At 36.6% G+C, this 19,286-nt stretch overlaps 2 long non-coding RNA genes across 3 annotated transcripts; both read left to right on the plus strand.

Annotated features, from left to right (window-relative positions):
- The first annotated feature begins 7,089 nt into the window (after window positions 1-7,089).
- LOC126990800 (uncharacterized) lies at window positions 7,090-13,644 on the plus strand. Of its 2 annotated transcripts, XR_007744739.1 has the most exons (5): window positions 7,134-7,183; window positions 7,234-7,313; window positions 7,499-7,573; window positions 10,697-10,744; window positions 13,524-13,644. It is a non-coding gene; the product is annotated as an uncharacterized LOC126990800 (long non-coding RNA). The 2 variants fall into 2 exon arrangements; XR_007744738.1 differs by having other exon boundaries at window positions 7,090-7,313.
- A 2,740-nt stretch (window positions 13,645-16,384) lies between these two features.
- On the plus strand, window positions 16,385-18,086 carry LOC126990802 (uncharacterized). The gene is made up of 3 exons (XR_007744740.1): window positions 16,385-16,435; window positions 17,667-17,691; window positions 18,013-18,086. It is a non-coding gene; the product is annotated as an uncharacterized LOC126990802 (long non-coding RNA).
- The last annotated feature ends 1,200 nt before the right edge of the window (window positions 18,087-19,286 follow it).

Genomic DNA, 19,286 nt, shown 5'->3' on the forward strand with positions numbered 1-19,286 from the left:
TAATTATTGGTGCTTCTTGGCAACAGTTATGGGCCAGAAACCGGTAAATACGCGGCTCTGATAATCTGACAACGGTGCGGCGCGACTGACTGCCGCTGCTGTGTCGGTTCGTTTCTTTTGTTTCAAGTTTTATAATTACTTGTGAGGGGAAAGGCTCATCAGCTGCAGATTATTAAAATACAGCAAAATGTGTCACAAAAGAAGAGCTTCGGCCTCTACTAACGCTAAACAAAGTTCTCGTCAAAACAGTAAATTAACCATCGATCTTTTTTTTTATTCATTATAATAATATATGGTATTATCTTTATTTATAAAATGCAGCTAAAGGTGTCACAAAAGAATTTTCGACGCTCGTCATACGTCAAGTTACGGAGCGCTGGAATTTGTTTGGTTGCTCGTCGCTGTATCCTTTCTAGCAAAACTTGATCTCTGATATAATTCGGTGACCAGAACTGAACGGCGTATTCTAGGTGTGGTCTTACAAATGCTAAATATAATCTCTTCATAAGTTCGGGTGATTTATAATCAAAGTTTCTTGAGATTAATCCCAACATCATATTGGCTTTTTACTCGCCGCAGAACATTGATCACTCATTTCAACCAGGTAGCTGCGGGGATCATGTTTCTTAAAGACCCCTATAAGCGAATTAATGAGAAAAAAATCATCGCTCACACAAACCATTTCATAATATATATCAACGCATTAGTGATCAATTTATTCATCATCTATTTTGGGGGGTCTTTATCATGAAAAAAAAAAAAAAATGGTCCGTCGCTGGTACATGGTAAAGCCACAAATTTGGCCCGTCGTTGCTACTGGGTTAAGAGTGTTACTGATAATGGCACCAAGATCTTTTTCTTGTTTTACTTCGCTGAGCTCACGTCCTTGAAGCTGATATTTAAAGTTAGGATTCTTTCCACCTATGTGCATTACTTTACATTTATCTACGTTGAAACACATTTACCATTTTTCGTTCCAGTCGGCAAGTCTTATTAAGTCTGATTGAATGTTCTCGCAATTTTTACTGTTCGTTACCGTACCTCCTAATTTGGTGTCGTCGGGGAATTTGGCTACTTTTGACAGGATATCAGTCTCTAAATCGTTCACGTAAATTATGAATAGATGGTCACTAATACCGTGGGAACGCATTTTTTAAATAAGCCTAACGTGGGGAACTTTGTCAAACGCTTTCTTAAAATCTAGGAAAATTACGTCATATGGGGCTCGGGCGTCCCAACTTGAATAAACGTCGTTGAAAAAAGTTAATAAGTTGGTTAGGCAAGATCGATTACTACGAAATCCATGCTGATTATCAGTTATCAAATCATTTGTTTCGAGGAAAGTGATCATTTTATCCCTGATTATTTTTCGAATAATTTAATTAGGATAGACGTAAGGCTGATAGGACGATAATTACTGGCTTGTTTTTTATCTCCTTTTTTAAATATCGGGGTAACATTGGCCTTTTTCCACTCGAGAGGCAGACTCGCCTGTGCTAATGACTTATTGAACATTAACGTCATGGGTGATTCTAGCTGTTGACTACATTCTCTTAACGCGCGAGGAGATAAATTGTCGGGGCCCGGAGATATATTTGAATCTACTTTTTGCAGGTACGCACGCACTTCATTGATATCGATTTCGGTCAACGCAAGCTTATGATCTTCAGGGCCTTGAAAAATAGTCCCCGGGGCTGGGATCGATGTCATGTTCTCTTTTGTGAATACGCTACTAAAGGTTGAATTTAGGACCGACGCCATGCCTTTATCATCATTAATTAATGTGTTTCCAGGTAATGCTGTGTGATATGTTTTCAGGTAATGTCGTGGTGTGTTTCCAGGTAATGGATATGTTTCCAGGTAATGTCGTGTGATATGTTTTCTTTCCAGGTAATGTTGTGAAATATGTTTCCTTTCCAGGTAATGTCGTGTAATATGTTTCCTTTCCAGGTAGTGTCGTGTGATATGTCTCCAGGTAATGTCGAGTGATATGTTTTCAGGTAATGCCATGCGTTATGTTTTCAAATAATGTTGTGTGATATGTTTCCAGGTAATGTTGAGTGATATGTTTCCAGGTAATGTTGTGTGATATGTTTCCAGGTAATGTCATGCGATATGTTTCCAGGTAATGTTGAGTGATATGTTTCCAGGTAATGTTGTGTGATATGTTTCCAGGTAATGTTGAGTGATATGTTTCCAGGTAATGTTGAGTGATATGTTTCCAGGTAATGTTGTGTGATATGTTTTCAGGTAATGTCGTGTGATATGTTTCCAGGTAATGTCGAGTTTTATGTTTCCAGGTAATGTTGTGTGATGTTTCCAGGTAATGGCATGTGATATATTTCCAGTTAAAGTTATGTGATATGTTTCAAGGTAATGTTTTGTGATATATTTCAAGGTAATGTGTGATGTGTTTCCAGGTAATGTTGTGTGATATGTTTCTAGTTAATGTTATGTGATATGTTTCCAGGTAATGTTTTGTGATATGTTTACAGGTAATGTGTGATATGTTTCCATGTATATGTCGTGTGATATGTTCCCAGGTAATGTCGTGATGTGTTTCCAGGTAATATTGTGTGGTATGTTTCTAGTTAATGCTGTGTGATATGTTTTTAGGTAATGTCATGTGATACGTTTCCAGGTAATGTTTTGTGATATGTTTTCAGGTAATGTTGTGTGATATTTTCCAGGTAATGTCGTGTGATATGTTTCCCGGTAATGTTTAGTGATATGTTTCCAGGTAATGCTGTGTGATGTTTTTTCAGGTAATGTCGTGATGTGTTTCCAGGTAATGTGATATATTTCCAGGTAATGTCGTGTAATATGTTTTCTTTCCAGGTAATGTTGTGTGATATGTTTCCTTTCCAGGTAATGTCGTGTGATATGTTTCCTTTCCAGGTAATGTCGTGTGATATGTTTCCAGGTAATGTTGTGTGATATGTTTCCAGGTAATGTTGTGTGATATGTTTCCAGGTAATGTTGTGTGATATGTTTCCAGGTAATGTTGTGTGATATGTTTCCAGGTAATGTTGTGTGATATGTTTACAGGTAATGTTGTGTGATATGTTTCCAGGTAATGTCGTGTGATATGTTTCCAGGTAATGTTGTGTGATATGTTTCCAGGTAATGTTGTGTGATATGTTTCCAGGTAATGTCATTTTATATGTTTCCAGGTAATGTTGTTTGATATGTTTCCAGGTAATGTCGTATAATATGTTTTCTTTCCAGGTAATGTTGTGTGATATGTTTCCTTTCCAAGTAATGGCGTGTGATGTGTTTCCAGGTAATGCTGTGTGATATGTTTTCAGGTAATGTCGTGGTGTGTTTCCAGGTAATGGCGTGTGATGTGTTTCCAGGTAATGCTGTGTGATATGTTTTCAGGTAATGTCGTGGTGTGTTTCCAGGTAATGGATATGTTTCCAGGTAATGTCGTGTGATATGTTTTCTTTCCAGGTAATGTTGTGAAATATGTTTCCTTTCCAGGTAATGTCGTGTAATATGTTTCCTTTCCAGGTAGTGTCGTGTGATATGTCTCCAGGTAATGTCGAGTGATATGTTTTCAGGTAATGCCATGCGTTATGTTTTCAAATAATGTTGTGTGATATGTTTCCAGGTAATGTTGAGTGATATGTTTCCAGGTAATGTTGTGTGATATGTTTCCAGGTAATGTCATGCGATATGTTTCCAGGTAATGTTGAGTGATATGTTTCCAGGTAATGTTGTGTGATATGTTTCCAGGTAATGTTGAGTGATATGTTTCCAGGTAATGTTGAGTGATATGTTTCCAGGTAATGTTGTGTGATATGTTTTCAGGTAATGTCTTGTGATATGTTTCCAGGTAATGTTGAGTGATATGTTTCTGGGTAATGTTGTATGATATGTTTCCAGGTAATGTCATGTGATACATTTCCAGGTAATGTGGTGCGATATGTTTCCAGGTAGTGTCATGTGATATGTTTCCAGGTAAGGTCGAGTTTTATGTTTCCAGATAATGTTGTGTGATATGTTTCCAGGTAATGTCGAGTTTTATGTTTCCAGGTAATGTTGTGTGATGTTTCCAGGTAATGGCATGTGATATATTTCCAGTTAAAGTTATGTGATATGTTTCAAGGTAATGTTTTGTGATATATTTCAAGGTAATGTGTGATGTGTTTCCAGGTAATGTTGTGTGATATGTTTCTAGTTAATGTTATGTGATATGTTTCCAGGTAATGTTTTGTGATATGTTTACAGGTAATGTGTGATATGTTTCCATGTATATGTCGTGTGATATGTTCCCAGGTAATGTCGTGATGTGTTTCCAGGTAATGTTGTGTGGTATGTTTCTAGTTAATGCTGTGTGATATGTTTTTAGGTAATGTCATGTGATACGTTTCCAGGTAATGTTTTGTGATATGTTTCCAGGTAATGTTGTGTGATATTTTCCAGGTAATGTCGTGTGATATGTTTCCAGGTAATGTCATTTGATATGTTTCCAGGTAATGTTGTGTGATATGTTTCGAGTTAATGTCCTGTCATATGTTTACAAGTTATGTTATGTGATATGTTTCCTTTCCAGGTAAATTCGTGTGATATGAATCCAGGTAATGTCGTGTGATATGTTTCCTTTCCAGATTATGTTGTGTGGTATGTACCCAAAGTAATGATGGGTGATATGTTTCCTGTCCAGGTAATGTCATGTGATCTGTTTCCTTTCCAGGTAATGTTGTGTGATATGTTGTCTTTCTAGTTAATGTTGTGTGATATGTTGTCTTTCTAGTTAATGTTGTATGATATGTTTACTTTCCAGGTAATGTTGTGTGTGATATGTTTTTTTTTCAGGTAATGTTGTGTGATATGTTTCCAGGTAATGTTGTGTGATGTGTTTCCATGTAATGTCGTGTGATATGTTTCCATGTAATGTCGTGTGATATGTTTCCAGGTAATGTTGTGTGATATGTTTCCAGATAATGTCGTGTGATGTGTTTCCATGTAATGTCGTGTGATATGTTTCCAGGTAATGTTGTGTGATATGTTTCCAGGTAATGTTGTGTGATATGTTTCCAGGTAATGTCGTGTGATGTGTTTCCATGTAATGTCGTGTGATATGTTTCCAGGTAATGTTGTGTGATATGTTTCCAGGCAATGTCATGTGATATGTTTCCAGGTAATGTCGTGTGATATGTTTCCAGGTAATGTCGTGTGATATGTTTCCAGGTAATGTCGTGTGATATGTTTCCAGGTAATAACATGTGATACATTTCCAAGTAATGTCATGTTATATCTTTCCAGGCAAGATCATGTGATATGTTTCCAGGTAATGTTGTGTGATATGTTTCGAGGTAATATCATGTGATATGTCTCCAGGTAATGTCGTGTGATATGTTTCCAGGTAATGTCGTGTGATGTGTTTCCAGGTAATGTTGTGTGATACGTGTCCAGGTAATGTTGTGTGATATGTTTCCAGTTAATGTTGTATGATATGCTTCCAGATAATGTTGAGTGATATGTTTCCAGGTAATGTTGTGTGATATGTTTCCAGGTAAAGTCGTGTGATTTGTTTCCAGGTAATGTCGTGTGATATGTTTCCAGGTAAAGTCGTGTTATTTGTTTACAGGTAATGTTTTGTGATATGTTTCCAGGTTATGTCATGTGATATGTTTCCAGGTAATGTCGTGTGATATGTTTCCAGGTAAAGTCGTGTGATTTGTTTCCATGTAATGTTTTGTGATTTGCTTCCAGGTAATGTTGTGTGATATGTTTCCAGGTTATGTCATGTGATATGTTTCCAGGTAATGTCGTGTGATATGTTTCCAGGTAATGTCATGTGATATGTTTCCAGGTAATGTTGTGTGACATGTTTCCAGGTAATGTTTTGTGATATGTTTCCAGGTAATGTCATGTGATATGTTTCCAGGTAATGTTGTGTGATATGTTTTCCAGGTAATAACATGTTATATATTTCCAAGTAATGTCATGTGATATGTTTCCAGGCAAGATCATGTGATATGTTTCTAGGTAATGTTGTGTGATATGTTTCCAGGTAATGTTATGTGATATGTTTCCTTTCCAGGTAATATCGTGTGATATGTTTCCAGATAATTTTGTGTGATATGTTTCCAGGTAATGCTGTGTGATATGTTTTCAGGTAATGTTGTGATGTGTTTCCAGGTAATGTGACATGTTTCCAGGTAATGTCGTGTAATATGTTTTCTTTCCAGGTAATGTTGTGTGATACGTTTCCTTTCCAGGTAATTGCGTGTGATATGTTTCCCGGTCATGCTGTGTGATATGTTTTCAGGTAATGTCGTGATGTGTTTCCAGGTAATGTGATATGTTTCCAGGTAATGTCGTGTAATATGTTTTCTTTCCAGGTATTGTTGTGTGATATGTTTCCTTTCCAGGTATTATCGTGTGATATGTTTACAAGTAATGCTGAGTGATATTTTTCCAGTTAATGTCATGTGATATGTTTCCGGGTAATGTTGTATGATATGTTTCCAGGTAATGTCGTGTGATATGTTTCCAGGTAATGTCGTGTGATATGTTTCCAAGTAATGTCATGTGATACGTTTCCAGGTAATGTTTTGTGATATGCATCCAGGTAAGGTCATGTGATATGTTTCCAGGTAATGCTGTGTGATATGTTACCAGGTAATGTCGTGTGATATGTTTCAAGGTAATGTTGTGTGATATGTTTCCAGGTAATGTCGTGTGATGTGTTTCCAGGTAATGTTGTGTGATATGTTTCCAGGTAATGTTGTGTGATATACATCGAGGTAATGTTGTGTGATGTGTTTCCAGGTAATGTTGTGTGATATACATCGAGGTAATGTTGTGTGATGTGTTTCCAGGTAATGTTGTGTGATATGTTTCCAGGTAATGTTGTGTGATGTGTTTCCAGGTAATGTTGTGTGATATACATCGAGGTAATGTTGTGTGATGTGTTTCCAGGTAATGTTGTGTGATATACATCGAGGTAATGTTGTGTGATGTGTTTCCAGGTAATGTTGTGTGATATACATCGAGGTAATGTTGTGTGATATGTTTCCAGGTAATGTTGTGTGATATACATCGAGGTAATGTTGTGTGATGTGTTTCCAGGTAATGTTGTGTGATGTGTTTCCAGGTAATGTTGTGTGATATGTTTCCAGGTAATGTTGTGTGATATGTTTCCAGGTAATGTCGTGTGATATGTTTCGAGGTAATGTTGTGCGATATGTTTCCAGATAATGTTGTGTGATATGTTTCCAGGTAATGTTGTGTGATATGTTTCCAGGTAATGTTGTGTGATATGTTTCCAGGTAATGTTGTGTGATATGTATCCTTTCCAGGTAATGTCATGTGATATGTTTCCAGGTAATGTTGTATGATATGTTTCCAGGTAATGTTGTGTGATATGTATCTTTTCCAGGTAATGTCATGTGATATGTTTCCAGGTAATGTCGTGTGATATGTTTCCAGGTAATGTTGTGTGATATGTATCCTTTCCAGGTAATGTCATGTGATATGTTTCCAGGTAATATCGTGTGATATGTTTCCAGGTAATGTTTTGTGATATGTTTCCTGGTAATGCTGTGTGATATATTTTCAGGTAATGTCGTGATGTGTTTCCAGATAATGTGTTATGTTTCCAGGTAGTGTCGTGTAATCTGTTTTCTTTCCAGGTAATGTTGTGTGATATGTTTCCTTTCCAGGTCATGCTGTGTGATATGTTTTCAGGTAATGTCGTGATGTGTTTCCAAGTAATGTGATATGTTTCCAGGTAATGTGGTGCAATATGTTTTCTTTCCAGGTAATGTCGTGTGATATGTTTCCAGGTAATGTCGTGTAATTTTTTTCCTGGTAATTTCATGTGATATATTTACAGGTAATGTTGTGTGATATGTTTCCAGGTAATGTCGTGTGGTATGTTTCCAGGTAATGTCATGTGATATGTTTCCAGGTAATGTCGTGTGATATGTTTCCAGGTAATGTTGTGTGATATGTTTCCAGGTAATGTCATGTGATATGTTTCCAGGTAATGTCGTGTGATATGTTTCCAGGTAATGTCGTGTAATTTTTTTCCTGGTAATTTCATGTGATATGTTTACAGGTAATGTCGTGTGATATGTTTCCAGGTAATGTCGTGTGGTATGTTTCCAGGTAATGTCATGTGATATGTTTCCAGGTAATGTCGTGTGATATGTTTCCAGGTAATGTCGTGTAATATGTTTCCAGGTAATGTCGTGTGATATGTTTCCAGGTAATGTCGTGTGATTTGCTTCCAGGTAATGTCGTGTGATATGTTTCCAGGTAATGTCGTGTGATGTGTTTCCAGGTAATGTTGTGTGATATGTTTTTAGGTAATGTCGTGTGATATGTTTCCAGGTAATGTCGTGTGATGTGTTTCCAGGTAATGTTGTGTGATTTGTTTTTAGGTAATGTCGTGTGATATGTTTCCAAGTAATGTCGTGTGATGTGTTTCCAGGTAATGTTGTGTGATTTGTTTCCATGTACTGTCGTGTGATATGTTTCCAGGTAATGTCGTGTGATATGTTTCCAGGTAATGTCGTGTGATATGTTTCAAGGTAATGTCGTGTGATATGTTTCCAGGTAATGTCGTGTGATGTGTTTCCAGGTAATGTCGTGTGATATGTTTCCAGGTAAAGTCGTGTGATATGTTTCCAGGTAATGTCGTCTGATATGTTTCCAGGTAATGTCGTGTGATGTGTTTCCAGGTAATGCTGTGTGATTTGTTTCCAGGTAATGTCGTGTGATATGTTTCCAGGTAATGTTGTGTGATATGTTTCCAGGTAATGTCGTGTGATATGTTTCCAGGTAATGTTATGTGATATGTTTCCAGGTAATGTCGTGTGATATGGTTCCAGGTAATATTGTGTGATATGTTTCCAGATAATGTTGTGTGATATATTTCCAGGTAATTTTGTGTGATATGTTTCCAGGTAATGTTGTGTGATTTGTTTCCAGGTAATGTTGTGTGATATGTTTCCAGGTAATGTTGTGTGATATGTTTCCAGGTAATGTTGTGTGATATGTTTCCAGGTAATGTTGTGTGATTTGTTTCCAGGTAATGTTGTGTGATATGTTTCCAGGTAATGTTGTGTGATTTGTTTCCAGGTAATGTTGTGTGATATGTTTCCAGGTAATGTTAAGTGATATGTTTCCAGGTAAAGTCGTGTGATATGTTTCCAGGTAATGTTGTGTGATATGTTTCCAGGTAATGTCGTGTGATTTGTTTCCAGGTAATGTTGTGTGATATGTTTCCAGGTAATGTTGTGTGATATGTTTCCAGGTAATGTCATGTGATATGTTTCCAGGTAATGTTGTGTGATTTGTTTTCAGGTAATGTTGTGTGATATGTTTCCAGGTAATGTTGTGTGATATGTTTCCAGGTAATGTTGTGTGATATGTTTCAAGGTAATGTTGTGTGATATGTTTCCAGGTAATGCCATGTGATATGTTTCCAGGTAGTGTTGTGTGATATTTTTTCAGGTAATGTTGTGTGATATGTTTCCAGGTAATGTTGTGTGATATGTTTCCAGGTAATGTTTTGTGATATGTTTCCAGGTAATGTCATGTGATATGTTTCCAGGTAATGTTGTGTGATATGTTTTCCAGGTAAAGTCGTGTGATATGTTTCCAGGTAATGTCGTCTGATATGTTTCCAGGTAATGTCGTGTGATGTGTTTCCAGGTAATGCTGTGTGATTTGTTTCCAGGTAATGGCGCGTGATATGTTTCCAGGTAATTTTGTGTGATATGTTTCCAGGTAATGTCGTGTGATATGTTTCCAGGTAATGTTATGTGATATGTTTCCAGGTAATGTCGTGTGATATGTTTCCAGGTAATGTTGTGTGATATATTTCCAGGTAATTTTGTGTGATATGTTTCCAGGTAATGTTGTGTGATTTGTTTCCAGGTAATGTTGTGTGATATGTTTCCAGGTAATGTTGTGTGATATGTTTCCAGGTAATGTTGTGTGATATGTTTCCAGGTAATGTTGTGTGATATGTTTCCAGGTAATGTTGTGTGATATGTTTCCAGGTAATGTCATGTGATATGTTTCCAGGTAATATTGTGTGATATGTTTCCAGGTAATGTCGTGTGATATGTTTTCAGGTAATGTCATGTGATACGTTTCCAGGTAATGTTTTGTGATATGCCTCCAGGTAATGTCATGTGATATGTTTCCAGGTAAGGTCATGTGATATGTTTCCAGGTAATGTCGTGTGATATGTTTCCAGTTAATGTCGTGTGATATGTTTCAGATAATGTTTGGTGATATTTTTCCAGGTAAGGTCATGTGATATGTTTCCAGGTAATGCTGTGTGATATGTTACCAGGTAATGTCGTGTGATATGTTTCAAGGTAATGTTGTGTGATATGCTTCTGGGTAATGTTGTGTGATATGTTTCCAGTTTATGTTTTGTGATATATTTCCAGGTAATGTTGTGTGATATGTTTAGAGGTAATGTTGTGTGATATGTTTCGAGGTAATGTGTGATATGTTTCCAGGTAATGTCGTGTGATATGTTTCCAGGTAATGTTGTGTGATATGTTTTCAGGTAATGTGGTGTGATATGTTTCCAGGTAATGTTGTGTGATTTGTTTCCAGGTAATATTGTGTGATATGTTTCCAGGTAATGTCGTGTGATATGTTTCCAGGTAATGTTGTGTGATATGTTTCCAGGTAATGCTGTGTGATATGTTTTCAGGTAATGTCGTGATGTGTTTCCAGGTAATGTTGTGTGATATGTTTCCAGGTAATGTTGTGTGATATGTTTCCAGGTAATGTCGTGTGATATGTTTCTAGGTAATGTCGTAATATGTTTCCAGGTAATGTTGTGTGATATGATTCCAGGTAATGTTGTGTGATATGTTTCTAGGTAATGTTGTGTGATATGTTTCCAGGTAATGTTGTGTGATATGTTTCACGGGAATGTTGTGTGATATGTTTCCAGGTAATGTTGTGTGATATGTTTCCAGGTAATGTTGTGTGATATGTTTCCAGGTAATGTTGTGTGATATGTTTCCAGGTAATGTTGTGTGATATGTTTCCAGGTAATGTTGTGTGATATGTTTCCAGGTAATGTTGTGTGATATGTTTCCAGGTAATGTTGTGTGATATGTTTCCAGGTAATGCTGTGTGATATGTTTTCAGGTAATGTCATGTGATACGTTTTCAGATAATGATTTGTGATATGTTTTCAGGTAATGTCGTGTGATATGTTTCCAGGTAATGTTGTGAGATATGTTTCCAGGTAATGTCGTGTGATATGTTTCCAGGTAATGTTATGTGATATTTTTCCAGGTAATGTTGTGTGATATGTTTCCAGGTAATGTTGTGTGATATGTTTCCAGGTAATGTTGTGTGATATGTTTCCAGGTAATGTCGTGTGATATGTTTCCAGTTTATGTCGTGTGATATGTTGCCAGGCAATGTCTTGTGATATGTTTCCAGGTAATGTTGTGTGATATGTTTCCAGGTAATGTCGTGTGGTATGTTTCCAGGTAATGTCATGTGATATGTTTTCAGGTAATGTCGTGTGATATGTTTCCAGGTAATGTTGTGTGATATGTTTCCAGGTAATGTCATGTGATATGTTTCCAGGTAATGTCGTGTGATATGTTTCCAGGTAATGTCGTGTAATTTTTTTCCTGGTAAGTTCATGTGATATGTTTACAGGTAATGTCGTGTAATTTTTTTCCTGGTAAGTTCATGTGATATGTTTACAGGTAATGTCGTGTGATATGTTTCCAGGTAATGTCGTGTGATATGTTTCCAGGTAATGTCATGTGATATGTTTCCAGGTAATGTCGTGTGATATGTTTCCAGGTAATGTCGTGTGATATGTTTCCAGGTAATGTCGTGTGATATGTTTCCAGGTAATGTCGTGTGATATGTTTCCAGGTAATGTCGTGTGATATGTTTCCAGGTAATGTCGTGTGATATGTTTCCAGGTAATGTTGTGTGATTTGTTTTTAGGTAATGTCGTGTGATATGTTTCCAGGTAATGTCGTGTGATATGTTTCCAGGTAATGTTGTGTGATATGTTTCCAGGTAATGTCGTGTGATATGTTTCCAGGTAATGTCGTGTGATATGTTTCCAGGTAATGTCGTGTGATATGTTTCCAGGTAATGTCGTGTGATATGTTTCCAGGTAATGTCGTGTGATGTGTTTCCAGGTAATGTCGTGTGATATGTTTCCAGGTAATGTCGTGTGATATGTTTCCAGGTAATGTCGTGTGATATGTTTCCAGGTAATGTCGTGTGATGTGTTTCCAGGTAATGTTGTGTGATTTGTTTCCAGGTAATGTCGTGTGATATGTTTCCAGGTAATGTTGTGTGATATGTTTCCAGGTAATGTCGTGTGATATGTTTCCAGGTAATGTTATGTGATATGTTTCCAGGTAATGTCGTGTGATATGTTTCCAGGTAATATTGTGTGATATGTTTCCAGATAATGTTGTGTGATATGTTTCCAGGTAATGTTGTGTGATATGTTTTCAGGTAATGTTGTGTGATATGTTTCCAGGTAATGTTGTGTGATATGTTTCCAGGTAATGTTGTGTGATATGTTTCCAGGTAATGTTGTGTGATATGTTTCCAGGTAATGTTGTGTGATTTGTTTCCAGGTAATGTTGTGTGATATGTTTCCAGGTAATGTTGTGTGATTTGTTTCCAGGTAATGTTGTGTGATATGTTTCCAGGTAATGTTAAGTGATATGTTTCCAGGTAAAGTCGTGTGATATGTTTCCAGGTAATGTTGTGTGATATGTTTCCAGGTAATGTCGTGTGATATGTTTCCAGGTAATGTTGTGTGATATGTTTCCAGGTAATGTTGTGTGATATGTTTCCAGGTAATGTCATGTGATATGTTTCCAGGTAATGTTGTGTGCTTTGTTTTCAGGTAATGTTGTGTGATATGTTTCCAGGTAATGTTGTGTGATATGTTTTCAGGTAATGTTGTGTGATATGTTTCAAGGTAATGTTGTGTGATATGTTTCCAGGTAGTGTTGTGTGATATTTTTTCAGGTAATGTCAAGTGATATGTTTCCAGGTAATGTTGTGTGATATGTTTCCAGGTAATGTTTTGTGATATGTTTCCAGGTAATGTCATGTGATATGTTTCCAGGTAATGTTGTGTGATATGTTTTCCAGGTAAAGTCGTGTGATATGTTTCCAGGTAATGTCGTCTGATATGTTTCCAGGTAATGTCGTGTGATGTGTTTCCAGGTAATGCTGTGTGATTTGTTTCCAGGTAATGGCGCGTGATATGTTTCCAGGTAATTTTGTGTGATATGTTTCCAGGTAATGTCGTGTGATATGTTTCCAGGTAATGTTATGTGATATGTTTCCAGGTAATGTCGTGTGATATGTTTCCAGGTAATGTTGTGTGATATATTTCCAGGTAATTTTGTGTGATATGTTTCCAGGTAATGTTGTGTGATTTGTTTCCAGGTAATGTTGTGTGATATGTTTCCTTTCCAGGTATTGTCGTGTGAAATGTGTCCAGGTAATGTCATGTGATATGTTTCCAGGTAATGTCGTGTGATATGTTTTCAGGTAATGTCGTGTGATATGTTTCCAGGTAATGTCGTGTGATATGTTTCCAGGTAATGTCGTGTGATATGTTTCCAGGTAATGTCGTGTGATATGTTTTCAGGTAATGTCATGTGATACGTTTCCAGGTAATGTTTTGTGATATGCCTCCAGGTAAGGTCATGTGATATGTTTCCAGGTAATGTCGTGTGATATGTTTTCAGGTAATGTCGTGTGATATGTTTCCAGGTAATGTTGTGTGATACGTTTCCAGGTAATGTTTTGTGATATGCCTCCAGGTAAGGTCATGTGATATGTTTCCAGGTAATGTCGTGTGATATGTTTCAGATAATGTTTGGTGATATTTTTCCAGGTAATAGTGTGTGATATGTTTCTAGGTAATGTTGTGTGATATGCTTCCAGTTTATGTTTTGTGATGTATTTCAAGGTAATGTTGTGTGATATGTTTCGAGGTAATGTTGTGTGATATGTTTCGAGGTAATGTGTGATATGTTTCCAGGTAATGTCGTGTGATATGTTTCTAGGTAATGTTGTGTGATATGCTTCCAGTTTATGTTTTGTGATGTATTTCAAGGTAATGTTGTGTGATATGTTTCGAGGTAATGTTGTGTGATATGTTTCGAGGTAATGTGTGATATGTTTCCAGGTAATGTCGTGTGATATGTTTCCAGGTAATGTTGTGTGATATGTTTTCAGGTAATGTGGTGTGATATGTTTCCAGGTAATGTTGTGTGATATGTTTTCAGGTAATGTGGTGTGATATGTTTCCAGGTAATGTCGTGTGATATGTTTCCAGGTAATGTTGTGTGATATGTTTCCAGGTAATGCTGTGTGATATGTTTTCAGGTAATGTCGTGATGTGTTTCCAGGTAATGTTGTGTGATATGTTTCCAGGTAATGTTGTGTGATATGTTTCCAGGTAATGTCGTGTGATATGTTTCTAGGTAATGTCGTAATATGTTTCCAGGTAATGTTGTGTGATATGATTCCAGGTAATGTTGTGTGATATGTTTCTAGGTAATGTTGTGTGATATGTTTCCAGGTAATGTTGTGTGATATGTTTCCAGGTAATGTTGTGTGATATGTTTCCAGGTAATGCCATGTGATATGTTTCATGGAATGTTGTGTGATATGTTTCCAGGTAATGTTGTGTGATATGTTTCCAGGTAATGTTGTGTGATATGTTTCCAGGTAATGTTGTGTGATATGTTTCAAGGTAATGTTGTGTGATATGTTTCCAGGTAATGTTGTGTGATATGTTTCCAGGTAATGCTGTGTGATATGTTTTCATGTAATGTGATGTGATAAGTTTTCAGATAATGTTGTGTGATATGTTTTCAGGTAATGTCGTGTGATATGTTTCCAGGTAATGTTGTGTGATATGTTTCCAGGTAATGTCGTGTGATATGTTTCCAGGTAATTTTATGTGATATGTTTCCAGGTAATGTAGTGTGATATGTTTCAAGGTAATGTTGTGTGATATGTTTCCAGGTAATGTTGTGTGATATGTTTCCAGGTAATGTCGTGTGATATGTTTCCAGGTAATGTCGTGTGATATGTTTCCAGGTAATGTCTTGTGATATGTTTCCAGGTAATGTTGTGTGATATGTTTCCAGGTAATGTCGTGTGATATGTTTCCAGGTAATGTCATGTGATATGTTTTCAGGTAATGTCGTGTGATATGTTTCCAGGTAATGTTGTGTGATATGTTTCCAGGTAATGTCATGTGATATGTTTCCAGGTAATGTCGTGTGATATGTTTCCAGGTAATGTCGTGTAATTTTTTTCCTGGTAAGTTCATGTGATATGTTTCCAGGTAATGTCGTGTAATTTTTTTCCTGGTAATTTCATGTGATATGTTTACAGGTAATGTCGTGTGATATGTTTCCAGGTAATGTCGTGTGATATGTTTCCAGGTAATGTCATGTGATATGTTTCCAGGTAATGTCGTGTGATATGTTTCCAGGTAATGTCGTGTGATATGTTTCCAGGTAATGTCGTGTGATATGTTTCCAGGTAATGTCGTGTGATATGTTTCCAGGTAATGTCGTGTGATATGTTTCCAGGTAATGTCGTGTGATGTGTTTCCAGGTAATGTTGTGTGATTTGTTTTTAGGTAATGTCGTGTGATATGTTTCCAGGTAATGTCGTGTGATATGTTTCCAGGTAATGTTGTGTGATATGTTTCCAGGTAATGTCGTGTGATATGTTTCCAGGTAATGTCCTGTGATATGTTTCCAGGTAATGTCGTGTGATATGTTTCCAGGTAATGTCGTGTGATATGTTTCCAGGTAATGTCGTGTGATATGTTTCCAGGTAATGTCGTGTGATATGTTTCCAGGTAATGTCGTGTGATATGTTTCCAGGTAATGTCGTGTGATATGTTTCAAGGTAATGTCGTGATGTGTTTCAGGTAATGTTGTGTGATATGTTTCCAGGTAATGTCGTGATATGTTTCCAGGTAATGTTGTGTGATATGTTTCGAGGTAATGTTGTGTGATATGTTTCGAGGTAATGTGTGATATGTTTCCAGGTAATGTCGTGTGATATGTTTCTAGGTAATGTTGTGTGATATGCTTCCAGTTTATGTTTTGTGATGTATTTCAAGGTAATGTTGTGTGATATGTTTCGAGGTAATGTTGTGTGATATGTTTCCAGGTAATGTCGTGTGATATGGTTCCAGGTAATATTGTGTGATATGTTTCCAGATAATGTTGTGTGATATATTTCCAGGTAATTTTGTGTAATGCTGTGTGATTTGTTTCCAGGTAATGTCGTGTGATATGTTTCCAGGTAATGTTGTGTGATATGTTTCGAGGTAATGTTGTGTGATATGTTTCGAGGTAATGTGTGATATGTTTCCAGGTAATGTCGTGTGATATGTTTCCAGGTAATGTTGTGTGATATGTTTCCAGGTAATGTTGTGTGATATGTTTCCAGGTAATGTCGTGTGATATGTTTCCAGGTAATGTTATGTGATATGTTTCCAGGTAATGTCGTGTGATATGGTTCCAGGTAATATTGTGTGATATGTTTCCAGATAATGTTGTGTGATATATTTCCAGGTAATTTTGTGTGATATGTTTCCAGGTAATGTTGTGTGATTTGTTTCCAGGTAATGTTGTGTGATATGTTTCCAGGTAATGTTGTGTGATATGTTTCCAGGTAATGTTGTGTGATATGTTTCCAGGTAATGTTGTGTGATTTGTTTCCAGGTAATGTTGTGTGATATGTTTCCAGGTAATGTTGTGTGATTTGTTTCCAGGTAATGTTGTGTGATATGTTTCCAGGTAATGTTAAGTGATATGTTTCCAGGTAAAGTCGTGTGATATGTTTCCAGGTAATGTTGTGTGATATGTTTCCAGGTAAATTCGTGTGATTTGTTTCCAGGTAATGTTGTGTGATATGTTTCCAGGTAATGTTGTGTGATATGTTTCCAGGTAATGTCATGTGATATGTTTCCAGGTAATGTTGTGTGCTTTGTTTTCAGGTAATGTTGTGTGATATGTTTCCAGGTAATGTTGTGTGATATGTTTCAAGGTAATGTTGTGTGATATGTTTCCAGGTAATGCCATGTGATATGTTTCCAGGTAGTGTTGTGTGATATTTTTTCAGGTAATGTCAAGTGATATGTTTCCAGGTAATGTTGTGTGATATGTTTCCAGGTAATGTTTTGTGATATGTTTCCAGGTATTGTCATGTGATATGTTTCCAGGTAATGTTGTGTGATATGTTTTCCAGGTAAAGTCGTGTGATATGTTTCCAGGTAATGTCGTCTGATATGTTTCCAGGTAATGTCGTGTGATGTGTTTCCAGGTAATGCTGTGTGATTTGTTTCCAGGTAATGGCGCGTGATATGTTTCCAGGTAATTTTGTGTGATATGTTTCCAGGTAATGTCGTGTGATATGTTGCCAGGTAATGTTATGTGATATGTTTCCAGGTAATGTCGTGTGATATGTTTCCAGGTAATGTTGTGTGATATATTTCCAGGTAATTTTGTGTGATATGTTTCCAGGTAATGTTGTGTGATTTGTTTCCAGGTAATGTTGTGTGATATGTTTCCTTTCCAGGTATTGTCGTGTGAAATGTGTCCAGGTAATGTCATGTGATATGTTTCCAGGTAATGTCGTGTGATATGTTTTCAGGTAATGTCATGTGATACGTTTCCAGGTAATGTTTTGTGATATGCCTCCAGGTAAGGTCATGTGATATGTTTCCAGGTAATGTCGTGTGATATGTTTCAGATAATGTTTGGTGATATTTTTCCAGGTAATATTGTGTGATATGTTTCTAGGTAATGTTGTGTGATATGCTTCCAGTTTATGTTTTGTGATGTATTTCAAGGTAATGTTGTGTGATATGTTTCGAGGTAATGTTGTGTGATATGTTTCGAGGTAATGTGTGATATGTTTCCAGGTAATGTCGTGTGATATGTTTCCAGGTAATGTTGTGTGATATGTTTTCAGGTAATGTGGTGTGATATGTTTCCAGGTAATGTTGTGTGATTTGTTTCCAGGTAATATTGTGTGATATGTTTCCCTTCCAGGTAAAGTCGTGTGATATGTTTCCAGGTAATGTTGTGTGATATGTTTCCAGGTAATGCTGTGTGATATGTTTTCAGGTAATGTCGTGATGTGTTTCCAGGTAATGTTGTGTGATATGTTTCTAGGTAATGTTGTGTGATATGTTTCCAGGTAATGTTGTGTGATATGTTTCTAGGTAATGTTGTGTGATATGTTTCCAGGTAATGTTGTGTGATATGTTTCCAGGTAATGTTGTGTGATATGTTTCCAGGTAATGTTGTGTGATATGTTTCCAGGTAATGTTGTGTGATATGTTTCCAGGTAATGTTGTGTGATATGTTTCCAGGTAATGTTGTGTGATATGTTTCCAGGTAATGTTGTGTGATATGTTTCCAGGTAATGCTGTGTGATATGTTTTCAGGTAATGTCATGTGATACGTTTTCAGATAATGATTTGTGATATGTTTTCAGGTAATGTCGTGTGATATGTTTCCAGGTAATGTTGTGAGATATGTTTCCAGGTAATGTCGTGTGATATGTTTCCAGGTAATGTTATGTGATATTTTTCCAGGTAATGTTGTGTGATATGTTTCCAGGTAATGTTGTGTGATATGTTTCCAGGTAATGTTGTGTCATATGCTACCTTTCCAGGTAATGTCGTGCGATATGTTTCCAGTTTATGTCGTGTGATATGTTGCCAGGTAATGTCTTGTGATATGTTTCCAGGTAATGTCGTGTGATATGTTTCCAGGTAATGTTGTGTGATATGTTTCGAGTAAATGTTGTGTGATATGTTTCGAGTTAATGTCCTGTAATATGTTTCGAGTAAATGTTGTGTGATATGTTTCGAGTTAATGTCCTGTAATATGTTTCGAGTTAATGTTGTGTGATATGCTTCGAGTTAATGTTGTGTGATATGTTTCGAGTTATTGTCCTGTCATATGTTTACAAGTTATGTCATGTGATATGTTTCCTTTCCAGATAAATTCGTGTGATATGAATCCAGGTAATGTCGTGTGATATGTTTCCAGGTAATGTCGTGTGATATGTTTCCAGGTAATGTCGTGTGATATGTTTCCTTTCCAGATTATGTTGCGTGGTATGTATCCAAAGTAATGTTTGGTGATATGTTTCCCGTCCAGGTAATGTCATGTGATATTTTTCCAGATAATGACATGTGATCTTTTTCCTTTCCAGGTAATGTCGTGTGATATGTT

Source organism: Eriocheir sinensis, unplaced genomic scaffold, assembly GCF_024679095.1.
Source record: "Eriocheir sinensis breed Jianghai 21 unplaced genomic scaffold, ASM2467909v1 Scaffold203, whole genome shotgun sequence".
In the NCBI taxonomy this organism is placed as follows: domain Eukaryota; kingdom Metazoa; phylum Arthropoda; class Malacostraca; order Decapoda; family Varunidae; genus Eriocheir; species Eriocheir sinensis.